The sequence below is a fragment of the Mchenga conophoros genome, linkage group LG6 (assembly GCF_057382185.1).
Source record: "Mchenga conophoros isolate Kocher_MC1m ecotype Shallow Benthic linkage group LG6, M_conophoros_male_GT1.1, whole genome shotgun sequence".
Lineage (NCBI taxonomy): Eukaryota > Metazoa > Chordata > Actinopteri > Cichliformes > Cichlidae > Mchenga > Mchenga conophoros.
The window spans coordinates 8610081-8630097 of NC_140531.1; the positions used below are offsets into that span (position 1 = coordinate 8610081).

General features: G+C 44.1%; 1 long non-coding RNA gene across 1 annotated transcript; it reads right to left on the bottom strand.

The window, feature by feature from the left end:
* Window positions 1-3719: 3719 nt before the first annotated feature.
* On the bottom strand, window positions 3720-10091 carry LOC146572032 (uncharacterized). The gene is made up of 3 exons (XR_014892888.1): window positions 9909-10091; window positions 7209-7666; window positions 3720-3786 (listed from the first exon to the last, which is right to left on the bottom strand). It is a non-coding gene; the product is annotated as an uncharacterized LOC146572032 (long non-coding RNA).
* Window positions 10092-20017: the final 9926 nt, after the last annotated feature.

A 20017-nucleotide genomic window follows, 5' to 3' on the forward strand; every position in this document is an offset into this window, starting at 1 on the left:
ACAATACTAATATGCACATAGTAATAAAACCAGACATAGCAATAAAGTTAAAAAACAATAAAAATGTCAGTTACCCACAGAGTTAAAAGCCAGGGAATAAAAATAGGTTTTTAATAAAGACTTAAAAACTGGCACTGATGCAGCCTGTCTAATATGGAGAGGAAGGTTATTCCAAAGCATCGGCGTGGCAACAGAGAACGCCCGGTCTCCTCTAAGTTTCAGCCGTGACTTTGGGACCGAAAGCAGCAACTGCTCAGCTGACCGAAGGGAACGAGTGGGGAGGTGGGGCTTCAACAAGTCAGACAAATAAACAGATGCCAGACCATTTAGAGATTTAAAAGCCAATAAAAGGACTTTAAAACGGATCCTGAATTCAATTGGAAGCCAGTGTAAAGAGGCCAAAATCGGAGTGATGTGATCAAATTTTCTTCTGCCAGTTAAAAATCGTGCCGCAGCATTTTACACTAATTGCAAGCGTGACAAAGTGCCCTGTCCAACCCCTGTTAAAAGAGAATTACAATAATCTAAACGTGAGGTAATAAAGGCATGAATAACGCTTTCCAAGTCACGCTTGGAAAGAAAGGGCTTAACCTTTGATAAACGTCTGAGGTGATAAAATGCTAATTTTACCACCCCGTTTACAAAGGTGAGTGCAGAATCAATTTTAACTCTGAGATTTGTGATCAAACTCTTTAGTTGGGAAGTCAAAGCTGCAAGATCAACATCCAGAGTATGAGAAGAACGATTTGGGCCAAATAAAATTGCTTCTGTCTTCCGATCATTAAAATTTAAAAGGTTTTTTGCCATCCATGCTTTGACATTAGTAAGGCAGTCAAGCAGAGGTCCAGTTGGGAGACTATCAGAATGACTAAAAGGTAAGTAGAGCTGGCAGTCATCTGCGTATAGATGGAATGGCACTTTATGCTTTCGGAAAATCGCGCCAAGAGGCAAGAGGTACAATGAAAACAATAACGGCCCAAGAATAGATCCCTGTGGCACACCCCAAAGCAGAGGGGCCACAGAGGATGAAGCCGACCCCAACTTAACACAAAATGTCCTATTTAAAAGATAGGACTTTAACCACAAAAGTGCCGAACCAGAAATTCCCACACAGTGCTGTAAGCGGGAGATCAGCAAATCGTGATCCACAGTGTCAAATGCAGCTGTCATGTTCAACAAGACCAGCACTGCATATTTACCACGGTCTGTCGCTATCAGGATGTCATTCATAACTTTTACGAGGGCGGTCTCCGTACTGTGGAATGGCTTAAAGCCGGACTGAAAGATTTCTGACAATTTAGAGTCATTCAAGTAGTCCATCAACTGAGTATAAACAATCCTTTCCAGAATCTTACTAAGAAAGGGAAGCTTAGAGATGGGTCTAAAATTTGATATGACTGAACTGTCTAAGCCTGGTTTCTTAAGTAAAGGATGTATGACTGCATGCTTAAAATCCCTAGGTACTTGACCAGACAAAAGAGTAGTATTAATAATGTCCAGAATATGTGGTCCGATGATAGGAAATACCTTTTTAAGAAAACGGGGAGGAACAACGTCATTTGGAGAGCCACACGGTTTAGCATTCAACACAAGTTTCTCTAAATCAGATAAAACAATTGGTAGAAAAGCAGAGAACAGACTTGAGCAAGAACCATGCATGTCTGGGTCAGCAATAGGTAGAGTCGGAGGTCTCAAACTAGCAACCTTTTCCACAAAATAATTAAGAAACTTATTGCACATAACCGCAGAAGAGTGCAAAAGAATATAGCCTTCCGGATTAAGTACAGAATTTATAGTGTTATATAGAACACGAGGGTTATGCAAGCTGGCAGCAATAAGTTGAGAAAAATAGGAGTGCTTGGCAGCCTTTACTGCTCTCTGATAGACTTTCCAGCTAGTCTTAAGAGCTTCCATAGAGACGCACAGCCTATCTTTTTTCCACCGTCTTTCACATCTTCTACATTCTTTTCTAGCGGCTCTGGTGAAATCAGTTTCACCTGGACTAGCCTTTGGCTTGCATTGTCTGAATATAAAAGGAGTGACAACGTCGAGGACAGATTTACAAGCAGAATCCAAACAAGAAACTAATCCATCTGAGGTGGACAACTCAGGAGGATAAGAAATAAATTGGTCAAACAATATGGAAAACCGCTCGGCAGTATCTGAGCCAAAAGCACGATAACATCGAGCAGGTACAGCACGCTTAAGAGCAGGATTAAAAAGAACAATATCACATAAAATAGGCATATGGTCAGAGAACACCGCATCCTCGACAAGTACGTTTTGGACAGATAAACCATGTGATAAAACCAAGTCCAGTGTGTGACCACGTTCTTGAGTGGCACCTTTAACAGACTGAACAAAGTTAAAAGAGTTCACTAAGTCCAGAAAGTCCTTAGCCAGGGGCTTCCCCGGGCAGCAGACGTGTATATTAAAATCACCAAGTAAAAGGATCTGGTCATACCGTGATGCACAGTCAGCAAGAAACTCTGAGAACTCGGATAAAAACTCCTTGTTATATTTTGGGGGCCGATAAACAATCGCACACAACAGCCCAGTTCACACAAACAGAGTTCAAAACTGGTGTGGCGTGTTGATGGGGATAGCTGCTTAAAGTCAAGCTGTGCCTTAAAAACAACAGCTAGCCCTCCTCCGCGACCAGAAACTCTCGGAACACTAAAAAAGGCACAGCCAGGCGGCAGTAATTCAGAAAAGGCACTTAACTCACCGGGTGGAATCCAAGTTTCAGTCAAGCAAAGAAAATCCAGTGCATGGGAAGTGAAAAATTCCTTCAAAATGAATGTCTTATTTGCCACCGATCTGGCGTTAATTAATCCCAACCTGAGAGGAATTGGCTCGGGAGCTTCCGAGGCAGCAACAACCAGATCCACAGGTCGGAGGTTTGTTTGGTCCACTCCACGCCAACGCAGATGTGGGAGAGGAGAGGGTTTTGCAGAACCCTTCTCGAGAGATCCCACAACAGGAACCAAGCAGGAGTCCACCGGGTCCAAAGCATGCAACGGCACCAAGAGTCGTGGGCAGGATCGACAAATTGAGCGAAGCTCATGAGGAAAACAAGAGATCCTGAGTCTCAGTTTGACAAGGCGACCTCCACGGTTACCCCGTCTCCTGCGTCGCTTCCGCACATCCAGTGGCAATGGTAAGGAGCGCCAGTGAGGTGGTGTTACTTCCAAATCGGGAGGCAGAAAGCCTTGGTTGTCATTTCCAAACCGAGCTAAAGCTTGGGTAGATAAGCCTATTTCCAATAATGTCTGGCGATCATAAAACAATGTAGGGCTGACATGTTGCACAAAATTGACTAAAAACAATAAAATAAAACAAATAGAAGAGAGCGATAGACGGCATGCCAAACACACAGGTGCCATCTTTCACAGTTGATGGTTCATTTATATAATTGTTACCAGAGTCATTATTAGAAGCCTTTTATTCCCAGATTTTAGATTATTAAGAATTAAAGAGACAAAGCTCAAGAAACCTCGAACCTTGACCAATTCAGGGGGTGTGGGGCCTTTTTTAGCCGTCATAGTGTGAGAGGTGGGGCACACCCAGGATAGGTTGTTCGTCTGTCGAAGGACAAATGCAGAGTTTGACACAGCACGGACCCACACAGCGTGCGATTATATTGCAACAGTTTTATTTACACAGTGTGTTAAATGCTAGATGCTTTCCTCCAGGCAGCTCAGCCACAGAGTTTCCTGGTTGGCACCTTAATGACTTTGGACAGCTTTCCAGCTGTCCCTGCACACACACTGGTCGTCTGGTTCACTATAAAAGAGGAGCATTCATTAATGAAATCCCTTCCACCTGGCCCTCAGCTTCCTTGGCAAGCTGGAGTACACAGGGAGAACATTAATACTCCACACAAACCTGGCCAGTGGATTCAAACACAGGATCATGCTGCGAGGTGGTGGTAACTACTATTCTATGGTTAGACTGATCATGATTTAAGTTAGTTACAGAAATAAAGTGTCAGTAATTGAAAGGTTGAGGACCTGAATGTAGACTCAGGCTTGCTCGTCTAGAACAGAAAGGCACCCATATTTGTACAGGAATAGGTTTATACCTGGAGAAATGTCCAAAACACAAAGTTCCTCGGGTGAATGTAATAAACAAAGGTCCAACAAAAGAAAGACAACGTGACTCTTGAGGCACACAAGGATTTAAAAAACAAATAAAAACAAACCAAAAAACTCCAATGTGACAAGGAACAACGTAAATACCGAATTATAAATACCCTCATAAACACTGAGGGCCAATAAGAGGAATAGGACACAGGAGGACGACAAAACACAGGTGAGCAGAATCCAGGAAAATAACAGACAGGAAGTAAAACTAGTAACAAGAGACACAGGAGAAAATACAAAATAAAACAGGAAATGGTTAACTGAGTCACTGAATATGGGGAGCTTGGGATGCGCATGGACCCCGAGAACTAATAACTAAATGGAATAAAACTGCAACTAAAACCTAATAGAAACTGAGAGGACAGAATATCAGTGACTAAAACAAATAAGTAAAACACCTGGGCCCTATTTCAGGAAGCCGGTTTAGAAAACTCAGAGTGAAAAACGATACTCAGGGTTGAGTAACCCCGAACTGTCCAACTCGGAATATTCGGTTTCAGAAAGGCTGATAACAATTCGTTCAATCAACGCGGAGTTGCTTTAACCCCAAATTAAGCGCGCGCACGAGGATACATAAAGCCCTGATTAGTGGAGCACAGATTAAGCGAGTCACCATGGAGACGGAGGGAAAGAAGGCGCGGTCAATGTATTTTACAGCGCTTGAGGCCGAAATTCTGATGGCAGTATATGCCGATAACATGCAAATTTTGCAGAAAAAAAGTAACACAGCCTCAGCTGCAAAACAAAGGGAGCATGCATGGCAAAACATAGCCGACAGAGTCAATGCGTGAGTGTTAATTTAAACGTTGATCTAGGGATTTCCACCCATTTAACACGTTATTTTATTATATTTTATTTTATTTTTTATTTCATACATTTTATTTTGTGATGTGATGTGAGCGCAGGTGCAACCCAACAGGCCCCAAACGTTCCTGGCAGCAAGTAAATATAAAAATATAGTCCAAACAGGTATGGTGTAATTGTATTATGAGCCATAGTGCTTGGTCTGTTTGTCCGATGTAAATCAATTGCAGTTAGAGGCTACATTAATTTCCCCTCTGTAAGCACTTATTGAAATTATCTGAGCATTACAAGTACATATTTGCTTACTCTGTATGCTCAAATGTGACCCGTTATGGCCACTAGAAAAAAAGCGGAGGCCCGAAAAACAGGTGGGGGTCCTCCACCACCACCACTCACAGAGCCTGGCCACTTGGCTTCCACATTTGTGATAATGTTGGCAGCATCACATATGATCTTCACAGTGCAGAGAACACAAATTAGCATCCATTACTAATAATGAAATAATTTGTTAGTTTGAAATGCTACAGGGAACTATGTACCTGTACATTAATGCTGTGGAAAGACTTCCTGTTCACATAGTCTCCTTCATTTACTGAAGGAGCAATGATTGGAATGTGAGTACCATCTATACAGCCAATCACGCCTGGGAACCGTGAAAATAAATGTAAAATTTAAGTAGTAGTTCAAAAATATGTTCATCCTGCTACCTGCAATTTTGTGGCATCCCTCTTTGATAAATCTTGTGGGTCTATGACCGGGGAACACCACAAACGACTACAGGAGACGTTTCAGTGCAACTGTAACATTCCTGACTGCCCGACAGACGGTAGCCTTGGAAACGTGCTCAGCGTCACCAATATTATACAGAAAGCTCCCGTTTGCAAAAAGCCGAAGTGCGATACAAATAATATGTACAGAACTGAGAGAATGTCCACGATGTGTCACATGAGCAATATTAGTCCTGAGGATGTTATTCAAATAAATTGTAGATTGTGCTGAAAAACGGTAACGTTCACACAGGAAATCATCAGGAAATGATAAAATGTCCAAACGCGCTCTAATCACTCTCTCCCGGCGGAGAGCTCTGCGGAGAATTTGGGCTTCAACATCTACTGGCTCTTCAAGGAAGGGACACGCCATGTCTGACACTTCCTACAGTCAGGTTTCCGACAAAGAGGCGGAGAACGTCAGGGTTAGTTGAAGTAAACCTGCTAGGGGGCAGGTTAGCTTCACGGAGTGTGTCGTCATAGTAACTCACTCAGAATTAATCTAAACTCGCTTTGTGAAACCGAAAACCCAGAGTTTTCGTTAACTCAGGGTATACTTACTCAGAGTTTGCACTAAACCGGCTTCCTGAAATAGGGCCCTGGAACTAAGAAACCGTACAGTATATCAATAAACAGACCCTAAACAGCAGACAAAGAAGCACTAAGATTTGGAAACCTGAATACCTAAGAGTACCTAAGAGTAGGAAATGTAAACTTCAACACTCCAAAGCCCACAGATAGGCACAACAAAACCCACGGACCACAACACAAAGTATGTAACTTTTCAAATGTTTTTGAAATGAGTTTCATATTAATGGCCAGACTTAAGCATAGAACATAGAACAGAAGAACATGAACAACCAACCAGATAAAACACAAACTTCATATTTTGTGATATGCAACTGCCATGAATAAAACATCCTGACTAACTAAATTAAAGAAAGTTTGAGCTGATTTCAAGTTTCACAGAAAAAGAGCATGAAAACTGCAGGTTTTACCTCACATTGTACTTTTGGAAACAAACCATAAGTAAGCCGGCAGTCTGAGAGCTGAAGTGCCTGTAGGCACAATACGATACTGTGAGGTCTTTAAGATGCAAATGGGCCTGATCATTTAGGACGTTAAGGAATATAAGAATATGAGATATGTGTGAAAATTTTCCCTTTAACTGCAGCGGGATTTCTTATTTTCAACATCTGACTTTAAAAAATCTAATAATTTACACCCAACCTTTGCATTTTGTGTCAATGGCGCTTCAGTTAGCACAGCCCATTATGTGAGGTGATAAAAAGTTATGCCCATATGTGAAGTTCCAGCTGTTGCTGGGTCACAGGTAAATGCAGAGAGCTGTTTACTTAAACTGAACCCACATCTGTTCCATCCTCCTTAAACACTTCTCTTCCATTGCAACGCCCACCCTGTTGTCCACAACAGGAAGTTGGGTTGTCTGCATGGTTTAAACAATCTCTCATTTTACTTTTTTATTTTTTACCTATTGAGCATCTTCTGATCTTCTTCCTTCAAACTGCAGCATTCCTCAGATTCACTGACAGGAACATGTTGTACATTTAATCAGCTCAATTATTATTCGCTCACACGCTGCACTCTGCTTGTTCTGTGTTATTTGTCCCTCTCTGACTTTCGGCCCTTCCTTTGCTGCATCTTTTCTCCTCTTCCCCTCCCCCTCAGGACCTCGTGGCTGTGCTCTGTTCATGTTTGTCAGTTCTATTGCGAAGAACGAGCTGTAGAGGATCTAAAGTCAGAGGTGGGGTGGGACCACTGCAGCGTTTGACCCGCTTTGCCCTCCCTGTCACCGGGTAGCCTTGGCGGAGCCCTCTGGGAGGTTCTGGATGTCTGACTGGGTCTTCATGGCATAAGCTTGGCTAGACAGTAATTGCCTGGCTCTGAGCTCCAAGATGGAGCTCTCTCCTGACAGCTGGTGGGTGGATGCTGCACACCAATTAGAAAAACAGAGTGAAGGTGAGAGACAGAGAAATAAGCGGGTTGGGGAGTGGGGTACACTAGGTTTCTGTGATTATATGAGAAAATGAGAGCTGCTGAAACACTGAGGAGAAAAGAGATCACAGTTTGTACTTTTACCCTTCAGAATCCTTGTTGCCATGATTGCCATGAGTGAGGAAGCGTCAACAAAATGCATGCACACACACACATACAGTACACGTTCCTCCTTCTCTCCAGGGCTGTAACTGCAGCATTTTTTCTTACTAAGGACCTCGTCTTCAAAGCACACAAGCAGCTGAATTTTCTGCTGCTCACACAGTGAAAGTTAAAATGCTTATTCTAGACAAGCAAGAATGCACAAATGCACAGCTTGTGCACAATAAAAAGAAACAGCTTGGACAAAGAAAGCACACATTCCCATAAGTTACACTAATTTGATTTAGATTGTGAAAATCAGTCATGGAAATCTGTGTGAATCTTTCTGCAAGAAATACTGCATTTAAACCATTCATAAGCAAATCAACTGTGTTAATGTTTATCAGTTATAATCATAAGGTTTTCAGGATTTATGTGTCGGGACATGGCCAGGAGCTATATAATTTTCAGAAGTATTCCTAAATGTTAAATGGACTGGTACTCTAGTGCCTACTGCAAGCTACATAAACACAATACTTTATTATATGCATTTCAGCATTTCCTAACTGAAATAAAACATTTAAAAAAACGATGGATCACCATTAAAAAAAATTAATTAAAGCATAATGCAGTGATTTACAGATCTCTTGAACTCAGATTATATTAACAATAGAACAAAGAAAACACATACAATTTGAAAACTCAGGAAGTTGATCATTTTAAGAAAATTATTAGCTCACTTTGAATTTAATGGAAGCAACACATCTCAAAAATGGCTCAGACAGGACCATGAAGGGATGCTATGTTGCTGTGTAGCATCCCTCTTTCTTTAAACAATGGTGTGTAAACTTCTGTGAACTGAGGAGACCAGCTGCTGGACTGTGAGGAGAGGAACGTTGTTTAATTCTTATCTGATTTAGGATTTTAATTGCTTAATGATCCTGTATCATCTTCATCATGTATTTCATTTCTGCCAAAGGTTTTTAATTAGTGAAAGGTCTGGACTGTCTTCTACTGCAAAAACATGCTGTTGTAATAGTAAGCTGCCTGGCATTATCCTGCTGAAATATGCAAGACTCACCCAAAAAGACATTGTTTAGAGCATATGTTACTCTAAAATCTGTGTATACAGTGGTCCATCATTTATCACAGGAGTTATGTTCTTAAAAATAACCCACGATAAGTGAAATCTGTGAAGTAGCCAACTTTATTTTTTTTACAATTATTATAGATGTTTTAAGGCTGTAAAACCCCTCACTAAACACTTTATACAGTTTTCTCAGACAGGCATGAACATTTTAACACTTTTCTCTCTTGTTCAAACACTCTCAAAATTCAAACCTTCGTAGAACAATAAATCCAGTATTATAGAATGTAACTGTAACACACCCCAAGCAAGAGGGCGGCTGACAGATTATGTCTGGTTCTGAAAAAAACAGATAAATTATGAGATGGACGACAGGTAGTGTGTTTCCTCTCTCGCTTCTGCCAGATCTCTATTTAAACACATTCATGTGTTCACAACAGGTTGCAAAAACTTCTTAACATCTCTGTCTCACATTCCCAAAGCCCAAAATCAGAATAAACTAAAATAGTATAATAATAGTATAAACAAAAATCTAAACAGTCATCTCTGTTGTTTGTTACTAAGAGCTATAAATCACACTTTTTTTCACACATCGTTTGATAAAGCAAACATTCCAGTATTGTACCATATACTAATGGCGTATCTGTGTAGTGGAAATCTCCACATCAACATTGCAGAGCGATCAGAATTATTATAGGTTATTACACTAACTTTAGACAATAACAGTGACAACATATCAAACTGTCTCTGCGAACACATTAACTCAAATATACAGGAGCCGTGGTGTACTTTTGTTACAAGAGGGTGCCTTAAGTTTAGAAAACAACAAAGCTAACAGCTACTCTAGGATGTGGCGAGCTAAGCTAGCTCCTACTCTCGATCGTAACACATTTCAATGAGCAAAACAGACGAATACAGATCCCAGCAAAACAAACTGCTGGTCAGGTTTTACCCTTATTTGGCATGTAAATTATGTGGACCACATGTGTGGCCTTATTACTTACTAACCTGAAAAAAACAGATAAATTATGAGATGGACGACAGGTAGTGTGTTTCCTCTCTCGCTTCTGCCAGATCTGAAGACGAGCAGTAGCGTCACACTAAACCATCTCACTGGGGCGGAAGTGCCCCCTTGTGGCGTAACTAGGGATCACACCACATGTTGGATCTCCAACAAAAATCACAAGATTAAGGCCCTTCCTTAACAAAACTACACCTAAAAGCTTATACAATGTACAAAAATTAAATCACATAATGTGACCACACATTACAGTGTGTCACACGCTCCCTGACAAAATAAGAATGGCTCCTGGCATTCAAACCTCAATTTTTCTCAAAAACATTGACACATACACTTATTCAATATAACAAAGGTGTGTATATGTAAGGTGTGTAAGCATATGAAAGGTGAGGTGTAAAGCATGTGGGTGTTGGAATATGATAAGGAACTGTCCATGGTGGCATGTAGGGTGAGGAGAGCGTTGCAACTGTAGGATGAGGCTGGTACGATGGTTCACCCAGTGTTTGGTATGTCAGCATCTGCCTTGGTTTCCTCTCCCTAGTCGACCTTCTCATGTCGCTAGTAGAACATCGTGGAGGGGTGCGTGCAGACAGTTCGTCCTCATTTGGAATTGACAGTTCATCATCTGCACTTTCTGATGGAACTGGGTCATGTAGTGAAAGCGCCTCTGGAAAGTTGTCTCCTAGACTGACTTGATCTTGGCTGACTGGCCGGCCAATACAGCTTTCTTCCCTGATGGGTACCTTCGCATGACTGTTTTCTTCACCGGAGGCTGGGTGGGGCTGTTCTGCAGTAGATATCCTATGGTAAGTCTTTCCTTTGATGGGCTCTCTTTCTTTTACAGGAAGCCTCAACCAGAATTTTCCAGTACTCTCTTCAGAGTCTGAGTCACTTGTTTCAGTCTGTTGCCTCCTCCTGCCTCTGTCCCCTGGCAGGTTGTTTGATTTTGTTTGTCTCTTTGGTGTAGGTTCAGGAATGTGCTGTGGGGCCTCAACTGGTAAGTCATTCACAAGTAGTAACAAGTTACGGTGAAGCACTCTAGTCTTATCCTTATCTCCTGCTTCTCGGTAGACGACATACACGGGGTTGTCAGCTACTTGTGCTTTGACTACGTAGATACTCTTTTCCCAGTATGACTTGAGTTTTCCAGGCCCACCTCTTTCACCAAGATTTCTAACGAGGACCCCGTCCCCAGGATGCAAGACGACACCCCTGAGTTTTTTGTCATAGTAGGATTTGCCTCGTGCGCTGGACAGTTTACTATTGTCACTGGCTATCTTGTACGCCTCAGTCATCTTTTCTGCCCACTTTTCAGCATAATGTTTGTGAGACACAGTTTTTTTCTCCCCAACCAGGCCAAACAACAAGTCTATTGGGAGACGGGGGTGATGCCCATACAACAGAAAGTAAGGGGAATACCCTGTTGACTCATGCCGCGTACAATTGTAAGCGTGCACTGTTTGCTGAAGGTGATCTTTCCAGCATTGCTTTTCTTTGTCGCCGAGTGTCCTAAGCATCTGCAAGAGAGTCCGATTAAATCTCTCGGCGGGATTACATTGGGGGTGATACGGTGTGGTCCTTGAGTGTCCAATTCCAGCTTTCTCTCTTAAAGTCCGAAAGAGCTCGTTTTCAAACTCACGACCCTGATCGTGATGCAGCCTGCCGGGATATCCAAAACGCTGGATGAAATCACCAAAGATGCGCTCAGCTGCTGTCTTGCCTAACTTATTTTTGGTCGGGTATGCTTGAGCAAACCTTGTAAAATGATCTACTACGACCAGGATATATTCATATCCACCTCGGCTGGGCTCTAGGTGCAGGTAATCTATGCATACAAGATCCAAAGGTGAGTTTGAAGTGATTGTGCCCATTGGGGCACGGACATGTCCAACCGGTTTTTTTTGTTTTATGCAGGGACACTTCCTTGTGACATAGTTTTCAACTTCCTGTTTCATAAATGGCCAGTAGAACCTCTCTCTAGCTAGGGCCAGTACTCGGTCAGTACCAATGTGTCCCATGTCGTCATGGAGGTATTTTAGTACCTTGGCCTTGTAAACTGCTGGGAGAACAAGTTGCTGTCTTTCAGTAGTACGTCGATACAAAAGTCCATTGTCAAGGCACAGTTTGCTCCATTCATGAAGCAATCTCCTTGCAGCTTTACCTACTGTTTGTCGTATCTCGTTTGTCATTACAGCATTTGTCTCTTTTAGCCGAATGATTTCTCCCACTGCTGGGTCTTCCCTTTGAGCCTTCACCAACTCCTCACTGCTTATGGTTGGAAGTGAAGTTGGGGGGTCTTGGTTCGTGTTAGCAGTAAGAGCCAGGATGGCGACCCAAGCTACATCCTGTTCCTGGGCTGCTTTGGCCCCACCCCATGTGGTTTGCACAACTTCATGAGAGAGCCCCTCAGTACATGCTGTCACGTACTTCTCAATGTCAAGGGGCATGCGGGACAACGTGTCAGCATCTATATTTACCTTTCCTGGTCTGTATTTTATCTCAAACCGGAAATCTGACAACTCCCCAACCCAGCGATGCCCAACAGCATTAAGCTTAGCAGTGCTCATTATGTAAGTCAGAGGGTTGTTGTCAGTATAGATGGTGAAGTGTGGGGCATAATAGAGGTAGTCTCTAAACTTTTCACACACCGCCCATTTAAGCGCCAGAAATTCTAATTTCCCACTGTGCAGGCAATAGTTTTTCTCGGCTGGAGACAGCGTTCTGGAGCCATACCCAATAACCCTTAGCTTACCATCTTGCTGCTGATAGAGTACAGCGCCAAGGCCTTGCTCTGAGGCATCTGTGTGTAGCAAGAAAGGTAAGTGGAAGTCTGGGTAGGCCAGGACTGGAGGGTGGGTGAGCATGTCAATGAGTTGCTCCAGTGCCCCCTGGTGTTCACCAGTCCACACCACAGGAGTATTGGAAGACAGCTGACTGCCTTTGGTTTTCCTCTGGTGAGGTGGTGCTCGTGACATGTCAGACTTGGCTTGGAGAAGCTCATACACAGGCTTTGCGATACGTGAGAAGTCCTGAATATAGCTACGGTAGTAGCTGAGGAAGCCCAGGAGCCGCCTCACATCGCCAACAGTCTGCGGTGTTTTGGCCCTGAGTGACTGCACAGCCTCTAGATCCTTTGGGTCAATTTGCACACCCTCTGCTGATACAAGGCGACCCAAATATCTTACTTGTCTGCAAAAGAGTTCACACTTTTCAGGCCTTAGCTTCACACCGTGATGCTGAAGTGCTTTCAAAACTTTCACACAGAGACATTCCAGCAGAGAGACATAATCTCTTCCGCATGTCCTGGATTTACTCCCTCCCAGCTGGACCTGACTAAACCACCTCGACTGCTTTGTTTTAAAGTTGAGGAGCAGCAGCAGGTCGACACTGAGCCACTCCTCAATGACCAAGCTTCTCGGTCTAGGGCACATGGTGGGGATGGGAATGTTGCTGGAGCAGCAAATCGACAGCTTCACTTTCACAGTAAACTCTGTCTTCACCACAACAGATCAGTACAGCATCCACTGTTGACACTGTGCTAATCAGTCTGTCAATCTCAAGTTCCTTCTGTCCCTCTAAGGGTCCTATTCAGTGAACAAGATACCTAAACTCCTCCACTGGCATGAGCATCTCATTCCCAATCCGGATTAACTACTGTGTGCTTTCTTTAAAAAAATTCAGTCTGTATGCTGTAATAATTTTAAAGTCTTCCAGCGCTTGCACTTTTGAGCCTTAAGGGTGTTTTTGAAGCTGAGTTCAGAGATGGCAGTTGTTGAAAAATCTTGATACAAACTGAACCACGGGTGTCTACCTCTACACCTCTATAAGTCTGAAACATTAAATTTACTTCTATTTATAACTCTCTGAGGAGCTGAGCTGAATAACCTCTCGGTTTTAAACCAGAGAAAAGGAACGTGAGTGGCCAGTTTCATGCCCTGCTATGAGTAACTATCCTCTGAAAACTGATTCGATGGAATTCAATCCAGCACGTAGGTATGTCAAGAGTGATATGCAATAAGGAATGTATATCAAAGTCTACGAAGAAATCCCATCAAACACAGTTATATTTGATCATTTTTATATGTGGGAGAATCAGGATAAATGAATGCGTGTACGGTCAGATGGTACACAATCTGAGTTTATTCCCCAGATAACATGATCATTTGTCATGAGCACAGTATGTGGTACTGGTTGATTCTTCTTCAAGGTAAACAGTGTTGTATGACTGAAACTTTGATATGAGTCTGGATGGTTAACTAAATTAAAAAAAAAGATAATGTTTTTAAAGACACATTCTTCAGAGTGATGGGTTAGTGACTATTTGTTGAATGAAAACTATTGTGCGATTGTATCAATAAACTATGATATGAGGAGTTGCTTAGTTGTTAAAATAGCAAAAGAGTTTCACGGAAGAGTTCATCAATGTCCATTTTATAAACTCACATGACTGATTTCTTTTTTGTAGAAACTGTTTCCTGGTTATTCCTGCCAAAGTCAGTTTCCTTCAGTTCATTTATGAGATATATCATCTTATAAAATCTAATTAAGATTATTAATCTCTGGCTCTCCTCCACAGTGTGTCTTTGGTCCTCTCTCTCTCTCTCTCTCTTCTCACCCCAAGCTGTCACAGCAGATGCTCCTCCCCGAGCCTGGTTCTGATGGAGATTTTCATTCTATCAAAACTGAGTTTTTCCTTCCTACTGTCGCTAAGAGCTTGCTCATAGGGGGTCATCTGATTAACAGGGTTTCTCTCTATTATTGTAGGGTCTTTACTTTATATTATGAAGTGCCTTAAAGGTGACTGCTTGAAGGCCTTTAAGGATTTGGGGCTATTTAAATTGAACTAATCTCCACTAACACTTGTTTTAAAACTTCAGATTCATGGAAAAGAAGGTCTGAGCAAAAGATTAACACTTCTCAGGCCGAGATTATATTCAGTTACAAAATATTATCAGTGAAATATAATACATTATAATATACACGGAAAGCTGGAGAACTGACGGACGAGTAATTATACATCCTTGAAGTCTGCTTGGACGAGTCTGCAGACTTCCGCACTCACTGTCTGATGATCAGCTTTGCGTCACAGGGTCCCAAGCAGACCCCAGTGTACTTGTGGATGTAAAAGTATAAATTAACATTTGCAACTGTGTGTTGTATATGAATCATCTGGATTAAAAAAAATGAAAACATACTAACTGTCATGGCGAGTGAGGTGAGCCGTGTGGAGGTAATGAAGGAGGATCCAAACGCAGGCAGTCGTGAAGGTGTGAAGGTGGTTTATTGAGCATGAAAGTAAATACAAACGGCAAAGGGAGCTATGACTAACTAGACTGGGAACAAACTAACTACAGAACACGAACCTGAACATGAGCAGAAACACTTGGCGGTTGACAGCAGGGAAACACACAAATGACGCAGGGTGGAATACACAGACGGACCAGCAACTACAATGACGGCAGACATGACTTAAATACACAGAGAATCACAGGGGAATTACACACAGGTGGTGGACACAGCTGGGAATAATCAACAAGACGAGACAAAGGTAAAACTGAACACTCACATGAGACGCAGACCATCACAATAAAACAGGAACAAGCAACCATCACACTAAGACAAACTCGACATAGAGAGACAGACAGAAAATGGCACATGGAGCTAGACAAATACTAAGCAGACACAACTGAAGAACAAATCCTAAACACCACAGAAACATGAAACTCAAATAATAAACATCATCATAATCAACACTACAAGAGAACAAGAAAACAATCCCTGATGCCAACTAAAACATAATAAAACTCAAACTACTGGGTCCGACGGACCCAGAACCGTGACAGTACCCCCCCCTCTAAGGGCTGGCTCCCGACAGCCCCAAACAAAAAAGCACAAAGCACCAAGCCAGGGCGGGCGGAGGGGGTCCAGGAAGGAGGGTCCAAAACAAAAAAAAAAAAAAAAAAAAAAAAAAAACAAGGAGCACAAGAGACCAGAATAAACCAAAAACAGGCCAACACAAAACAAGACCATTCACGAGTCCACAGTAAAGTCCGGGGGCCGACAACACAAGAGCCGAAACAGTTCAGGGGGCCGACCCTGCACACAGCAACTGCGGCGACAGGCAAACAGTTCAGGAGGCCGACCGTGCACACGGCAACGGTGGCGACGGGCAAACAGTTCAGGAGGCCGACCGTGCACACGGCAACGGTGGCGACGGGCAAACAGTTCCGGAGGCCGACCACGTGGAAGGCAGTGGCGGCCACCGAGCAGGTCCGGAGGACGGCCGCGATGCCAGCGGCGGCGAACACCTTCCGGAGGCAGATCCCGAAGGCCATGACGCCATCTTAGAGGCCCTGAAAACGGCTGGCAGAGGCGAGGCGGAACGGGTCGAGCTGGCACCAACGGCGGCGTGGCAACCACAGGACCAGACGAGGCTGGACCAGACGAGGACGAAGCAGAGGCTGGACCAGGCGAAGACGATGAAGACACGGAGGCTGGACCAGGCGAAGACGATGAAGACGGCAGCGGGACGGCTGCGGAACCTGACGGCAGCGGGACGGCTGCGGAACCTGACGGCAGCGGGACGGCTGCGGAACCTGACGGCAGCGGGACGGCTGCGGAACCTGACGGCAGCGGGACGGCTGCGGAACCTGACGGCGGTGATGCTGCAGAAGGTGATGTGGAGATGTGCTGGCTGGGTCCTCCAGGACCACCAGCAGATGTGAGGATGTGCTGGGTGGGCTCCACGGGCCCTCCAGCAGACGAGGCTTGAGGCTGGCTGGGTTCTCCTAAACCCCCAGCAGACGACGCTTGAGGCTGGCTGGGTTCTCCTAAACCCCCAGCAGACGACGCTTGAGGCTGGCCGGGCTCCTCAGGCCCTCCAGGGAAAGCAGTCTCTGAAGCAGCAGGTACGGAGACCTCTGCCAGTGTGGACACTGGCTGGGACTGAGCAGCACCGTGGCTAGACTCAGGCAGCAACAGTGGGATACAGTCCTCAGAGGGCTGGAAGTGTTCCCCAATACACTCAGCAGAGGACTGAGGCGGACGGGTGAACTCACTTGAGCTCTCAGGGGGTGCTGAGAGCCGAGACTGTTCAGGTGAGTTCTCCGGTGAGGCTGCTGGTGCTGGTGTCTTGACCTCTAGGGGTCCAGAGTTGGCTGGTGACTGCCACCCAGCCTCTGGGGAGGCCCTAGAGGGAGCAACTGTCTCTGAGATGGCCAGCTTAAATGAACCAGCAAAAGTTTGTGTGGAGTGTGTTCCCTGCTTGTAATGAGGCTGTGAGGATAAAGGCTGGGTAAATGAGTGGACAGGCTGCTGAACTGGTGGCAACTGAGCTACAGGTAGCAAAGTAGTAACAGGTGGTGGAGTGGCTGGCTGAACTGATAAGGCTGATGACTCTCTTGCCAACTGAGCTATTGACTGGGCTATGGACTGTAACATGGTGTCTACTGGGTCTGACTGTGACTGTGATGGAGGTGATGAGTGAGTGGCTGACTGAGTTAGCGACTGCTGGGAAGCTAACCGAGCTACCGGCTGAGCAGCTGACTCAACGAACACAGCCCCGGTATAAACAGTCATATGAACTGGTGAAACAGACAGAGCGTCTTTTCCACTCACCACAGCCGGCAGTTCTGAAGTCCTATTCTCCAGCTGTGGGGTGACGCGCCGACGGCGCGATCGTCGCTTCCTCCCGGGCAAAACCTCCGGCGGGCCGGGCAAAACCTTGCGCGAGTGGGTGTAGTGAGTCCAATAGCCAGGGATAATCCGTGAGCAGCTGTTGCAGTCTGGCTTCCAGAACGTGGAGGAATGCTTCTCCCTCATGCTCTAGCCACAGGTTGATTATTTGTGAAGCGGAGTTCGTGATGAGGTCCCGAAGCTCCGTGGGTGGGGTGAATGCCGCTGGATCCATATCTGGCTGGTCCGTACTGTCACGGCGAGTGAGGTGAGCCGTGTGGAGGTAATGAAGGAGGATCCAAACGCAGGCAGTCGTGAAGGTGTGAAGGTGGTTTATTGAGCATGAAAGTAAATACAAACGGCAAAGGGAGCTATGACTAACTAGACTGGGAACAAACTAACTACAGAACACGAACCTGAACATGAGCAGAAACACTTGGCGGTTGACAGCAGGGAAACACACAAATGACGCAGGGTGGAATACACAGACGGACCAGCAACTACAATGACGGCAGACATGACTTAAATACACAGAGAATCACAGGGGAATTACACACAGGTGGTGGACACAGCTGGGAATAATCAACAAGACGAGACAAAGGTAAAACTGAACACACTCACATGAGACGCAGACCATCACAATAAAACAGGAACAAGCAACCATCACACTAAGACACAAACTCGACATAGAGAGACAGACAGAAAATGGCACATGGAGCTAGACAAATACTAAGCAGACACAACTGAAGAACAAATCCTAAACACCACAGAAACATGAAACTCAAATAATAAACATCATCATAATCAACACTACAAGAGAACAAGAAAACAATCCCTGATGCCAACTAAAACCAAAACATAATAAAACTCAAACTACTGGGTCCGACGGACCCAGAACCGTGACACTAACTGAACGTGACTATTTTATGTTTCTTTTAAGAAGTACAATCTTGATAGGCATATTTCACTTCTGACAAAAAATCACACACGCACGCACACTCGTTTTCATATCTTAGTGAGGACATCTCATTGACATAATGCTTTACCTAGCTGCTTACCCTAGCCTTAGCCATCAAAAAGGAATGCCTAATCCTAACCCTTAGACTAAACCTAACCATAACCCAATTGTAACCCTGACACTAAAACCACATTTTGAGTATCAAAAATCCCTTCAAACTCTTAGGGACGGGCATTTTGTCCCTATAGGTGACTGCTAGTCACCACAAGTATAGTAACATGACAATTTTTCTGTCCACTAAGATGTCTAAACATGTACACACGCACACACGCACACACACACACACACACACACACACACACACACACACACACACACGGGTAAGGTTCTTTAGAACAGAGTGTGTCACTGAGGACCTAGTCACACTTTAAAGTGGAACAACACTTTTCCTGGTACATAAACTCTCCCGTTCTTCCCTGCAGACTCACAGTTTTCTGTCACAGAGGACCTGAACTGTATTCCAAAGCAGAGAAACACTTTACTTTTGTGTGCACTAGATTCACAGTTCAGATCACACACTATCATGCAGCAGCTATAACTGATCACGCAGTCCCTCTGCTCACTTTTTTGTCCTCTCTAGTGTGTACAAAGTGCAGGAGCAGAAGCTCCTCCCAAATCAATAAGCTACTGATCCTATCGCTTAGGAGAGCGTCTGCCCACAACTTGTGGCCATATGAGCTGTGGACAGCTCGTATGGGAAACATCTGCATAAACCGACCTACTGCAGATCTCTCCTTCTTTCATTATTCATGAACAACATTCTGAGATACTTAAGTTCCTTCTCTTGAGACAGCAACTCTTTCACCACCCAGATTTGGCACTCCACTCTTTTTTGGCTGAGAACCATGGCCTCCGACAGGTGCAGGTGTTATCACTGCCACCACACACTGTATCTGTCTGCACACTGCTCCAGTGCAAGCTGGAGGTCATTGCTAAGTGATGCCAGCAGACAGCATTACTTACAGTTTTTTACAGACGCTAGGACACATTTCCCAATACTTAGGTCACGTTTGCAAAACTCCTCACACAGTGAGCACAACAGAAGTCTATGTGGGCTAAACTGAGGACCAGTTATCATTGTCTTGGCTCAAAATGCATTCAATGACTACATCTCTCAAATTTCATGAATCATCTTCTCACTCAGACACAACAACTGCCAAAAAGCTTTGTACGGACAGGACATTTTGCATGTGCTTACATACTGTTTTCAAAACTGTTAAACTTATGGCCAAAACAATAACACAATGCAAAACTTGAAAAGACAGCAAAATCCAACAGCAATATTTTATTGAAACATATTTTAAATCTAACAATGCAGTTTAACCAGCCACAGCTTGTTCTCATTGTAGATGAACATCTACACAGGTGTTACTCCTTCAATTTTTCAACTCCTTCAATTCTGGC